The sequence below is a fragment of the Macrobrachium nipponense genome, chromosome 24, assembly GCF_015104395.2.
Source record: "Macrobrachium nipponense isolate FS-2020 chromosome 24, ASM1510439v2, whole genome shotgun sequence".
Lineage (NCBI taxonomy): Eukaryota > Metazoa > Arthropoda > Malacostraca > Decapoda > Palaemonidae > Macrobrachium > Macrobrachium nipponense.
Genome location: NC_061091.1, coordinates 37,892,939 through 37,897,938, shown reverse-complemented (window position 1 = coordinate 37,897,938; position 5,000 = coordinate 37,892,939).

Sequence of the window (5,000 nt, the reverse complement as noted above, 5' to 3'; positions counted from 1 at the left end):
TCATTCAAGAAGATTTTATAATCATATATTTTACTTTAAAAGACTTTTATTGTCTCAAATCATGTAATAATCAATGATATTTATAATTGTAATCTCACTTTCTCTCTACTTATTGTTTCGAAAGAGAATTTTTATGATATTAACTGTCTCCCGTTCCCAAAATTGTTCTCCCAACCATTTTAGGGCGAGGTACACTGATCATTTGCCTTATATAAAGAGAGAGTTAGTTCATTCTGAGACTTGCTTCGGTATTGCATAGAAGGGCGTCCAGAAGCCACTCTTGCTCTGTCTGTCTGTCTGTCTGCCTCTCTCTCCCGTAGGAGAGAATTTCGACTTTCGCATTAACGTAAAGATTTTATACTTAGTGATTAATCACTTGTAAATTTTAGATTTCATAATTCTTAGATTTGTTTAATATTGCTTAGTGGTTATTGTGGAACCTGAACAAACATTGTACAAGTGTGTAATAGTGCCTTTCTTTTTTGGAACACGGTGAATTTTTTTTAATATGAATTTTGGAGCTAGCTGCAGCAGAAACATAATTGGTATCAAGGTAAAATGTTATTACTAGTTTTTAGTTGCGATTAAAACCAGATTTACAGAGGTTTGGTGAAACTTAAAAATATATTTACAGTGGTTTGATGAAATTATTTAATTTTTTACACATTGCAAATTTGTATGTTCTGTGTGCATTTATCCATTTTTCTTATTAAAGTGATTTTTTTTATTTGTCCATTTATCTCATTGATGTGTTTATTTTTTATTTTGTGATTAATGCTTTCTCTATGAAATTTTGGCATTTTACACATATTTCTGTCTTTGTTTGCATTCAAAATTTTGCTAACTTAATTGTTTTCATTAATTAATCGTTTCAGATTTAATTTAATTTAACACTTGTGAATTATTTTGTATTTACTTAGAATTCTTTTCAAGTTTTATTGTTGTTTAGCACTTGTGAATTAATTTCCAAATTTTAGTTATTACTTAACACTTTTGAATTACCATTGGATTAGTTAATTTTCTTGATTTTTAGTGATAAATTAATTTTGATTTCATCTTAATAATTAATTTAAGAATTATTTAAACTTTGTGTTGTTTTGAAGTAACAGTAAATATCCTTGAGACTGTGAATTTTACTTGTAAATGTTGAGTTCGATAATCCATTTTGGTATTTAAAATGATTATAAGTGTAATATTTATTCTCCACTAATATACTTAATTTTGTTTAGGAGGAAACATAGAGTGGTAATTAGGCTGTTTTCTTTCAATTTAATTGATGTGAGTTAGAACCAGTGAAGTACCTACTTTTAAAATCCGGGAAATACTCAGACTTTATATTGTTGTTAATGGAGTGATGCCCTTTAAAGATTTTAGTTACATACAAGATTACCTCACACCTGTTTTAATGAACTTAGTCTGATTTTCTACGATATTGATAAGTTGTTTAGGAGATCACGGTTGTCTTTGGAATATTCAGTCGTATTTTACCTGTGATGAAAGTTCAGGTGTTTAACTGCTGTGAGGTAATTATCTTATGAATTGTAAGTGTAGTAGCTACATACTTGGCACTTCATCACAAGTATTAATGGTGCCCAGAGACCCGGGAAAACAGATTTCATTATCACTAGTCTATACTGGTGGTGTTAGGGATATATCTTGCTAGGAGAGTGACCGTATAGTTTTTGTTTTGCATTTATTCTATTGAATTGTAAGTTGATAACTTAGAGGAAAATGGCTCAGCTCAAGGTTCAGGAATTTTTAGCAGCCCCTTCCATCCAAGTTTTATCTGAAACCACTCTGACTAAGGCACAGTGGAGCATTTTAGCAGTGGCATGTGGTGTTTGTGTATCTACTAGTATGGTAAAGGCACAAATAAGATATATTGCTATGGAATGATTGATAGACTGAGGTAAAATAACTGATGAAGATGAGTTAAAATGAGTTCAAGAGTTGTTAAATGTAGCATGTGCTGACCGTTTAAATAAACAAGAAGAAAAGAAAAGAGAAAAGTGGTGCAGAGTTAGAGCTTAGTTGCATTGATTAAGCTGGAAATGCAAGCTGAAAGAGAAAGAGAAGACAGAGAGAAAAGAGAAAGAAGAGAAAGAGAAGAAGAAAAAAAAGGAAAAGAGAATAGAGAAAGGATAAAAGGTGAAAGAGAAGTCACAAGACATGAAAGGGGCATGGCATTGATAAGAGCTAGATCCACATTATCTGTGACACCTTCTAACTCTAACCAAGGTAATCAAGACCCTGTATTTGATGTAGTAAGAGTACAGAAGTTAATTGCTAATTTTACTGAAGAGGCTCCCGATGAATTTTTTTATCACTTTCAGATTGTGGTTCTAGGTATGGGATGCCCAGAAGATAAATGGTAATTCAGTGTAAAGACTACAACCTACTTAAACACAATGTTATACAAGTTTACCAGATGACCCCAAAGTACTACAATGAAAGATTCAGAAATTTAAGAAAAGATGAGAAGGGAACCTTCTTAGATTATGCTTACAGGGGCAGAAGGTGTTTTAAACGTTGCTTAGAAGTTGCTAAAGTTAAAACTTGATGAGTTAGAAGAATTAGTTGTTCTTGAACAATATCTTAGGGGAATTCCTGAACATATAAGTGCCCATTTGAGAGAGAGAGAGAGAGAGAGAGAGAGAGAGAGAGAGAGAGAGAGAGAGAGAGAGAGAGAGAGAGAGAGAGGTTAAGAAACTTGACAAGACTGCTACACTGAGTGAAGATCATATCATAATTAGAAGCAGACGCACTTACAATGTCAAGTACCAAAATTAACAATGCCCAGGTTTTAAGTCTCATCCAAGTTTCTGGAACAAATTTAATGGGAAACCTACAAGTGATACTACCAAGAGTACACAAGGTAATACACCTCATCAAGCTAATGTAAAATTGTCATCAAATTTTTCAAGACAGTTACAGAACCCTAATGTTGTCTGCTTTAAGTGCGGAAGAGCAGGACACTTCAGTCAAGAGTGTTACCGGAATCAACAGCAGTCAAAGCCAGTTGGTCAAGTAGTGAAAGGTGACCAGGTGAAACAAACTATGAAGAGCAGTGTGGGAAAGAATCAAACTCCAGAGATGTCTGGAACTAAACAAGCTAAATGTTTAGCATCGAGTGGAAATGTAACCTCAAGCAGTGAGTGGCTTAGCAGTGTGGAGGCTTATAAGCCATATATCTATAAAGGTTTGCTGTCAACTCAAGGAGGGAGTGTGTAGGTACCAGTCAAGATATCATGTGATGCAGGGAGTAACCATAGTGTGGTAGTACATGGTGCAACCCCTCAGTTGGAGTAGAGTCTCACAGGAGATTCAATTATTTTGAAGGGTATAGGAGGAGAGGAGGTAACTCCTATATGCCGCTTACACCTGTCATGTGAATTGGTGACAGGGAATGTTGATTTTTGCTGTAAAGGACTCGCTGGCTGTGGAAGGTGTACATGTTCTGTTGGGGAATGAGGTTGGTAGTGTGCTGGAAAACCGAATGAAACCATCCAGAAAGCCCCCCTACAACCTATAGAAGATAAAGGAGAACATTTTAGCAAAGTGATTATAGACATGGTTGGACCGCTGCCAAAGACAAAGAAGGGAAATGAGTATTTGTTAACATTAATGTGTCCTGTGACAAGACATCCAGAGGCGATCCCTGTTAGAAACATATCTGCTACGATACTTGCTGAAAACTTGTGTAATTTTTCTCAAAGTTTTGTATACCAGAAATAGTACAAAGTGATAGAGGAACAAACTTTACTTCCAAGTTATTCCAGGATGTGTTGAATTTGTTAGGGGTGAAACAAATTATCCACTGCTTATCATCCAGAATCTAAGGTGCCTTGGAAAGGTTCCAGCAGACATTGAAAAGTGTGCTGACAAAGTATTGTTCTGAGTGAGGAAGAGAATGGGATGTTGGTTTATCCTTTATGTTGTTTGAAGTTAGGAATGCTTATCAAGAAAGTATGGAAGTTCACCTAATGAGATGATTTTTGGTAAAGAAGTGAGAGGACAATTGAAGATTCTTGCAGAAAATTGGGAAGAAAATCAAGAGGAATCCTAGGAGAGTATGTGAAGAACTTAAGGAAAAGGTTGAAAGAAATTAGAAAATTCTCTTTAGAAAATCTGAAAGTGAGTCAAGAAAAAATGAAAAGGGGATATGATGCTAAGACTTAGCTTAGTAGTTTTAGTGTTGGTCAATGAGTGTTAGTGTTCTTACTTGTTAAGATATTTCCCCTCACCTCACCATTAAATTTCAAAGCCCTTACAAGATCATTCAGTAATTAAGTAATAGAACTTATATGATTGTAACACCAGAAAGAAGAAGACTACAAAGGAAGATACATGTGAATCTCATGAAACCTTATTTCTCAGAAACTAAAACTGAAACTGTGTCAATAACAAAAACAAGTTTATTTACAGAAGATGATGATGGCTATGAATTGGGAGCTGAAAGCAAGGTGAATAATTCTTCAAATCTGGATAATTTGGAGGATAATCTGAAACATCTGAGTGCTGGCAGATGTACCTAGGCGTACTGATCTGATCAAGCCTGAGATCAAGATTCAAGAAGATAGAAAACCATTGAAGCAAAGAGTCTATCGCTTATTACCATATCATCGAGAAGTTTTGAAGAAAGAAGTAGAGTATTTGCTGCAACATGGATTAGCAGAACCCAGTTCAAGTTACTTCAGTTCTCCATGCGTGTTAATGAAGAAACCAGATGATTAATTTAGGATGTGTACTGATTATAGGAAACTGAATTCCACCAGTGTGGCTGACAATTATCCCTTGCCTCTTATAGATCAGTTACTTGATAATACTGGGCAAGCCAAATTTCTCAGCTGTAGTAGCTCCCTTGACAGATTTAGCTAGTCACAAAGCCAAGTTTGTTTGGACTCCAGAGTGTCAAGAATCCTTTTAGAAGGTAAAAGCCATTTTAACTTCAAGACCAGTACTTCAAACTCCAGACTTCAACAGGAAATTTGTGATACAAG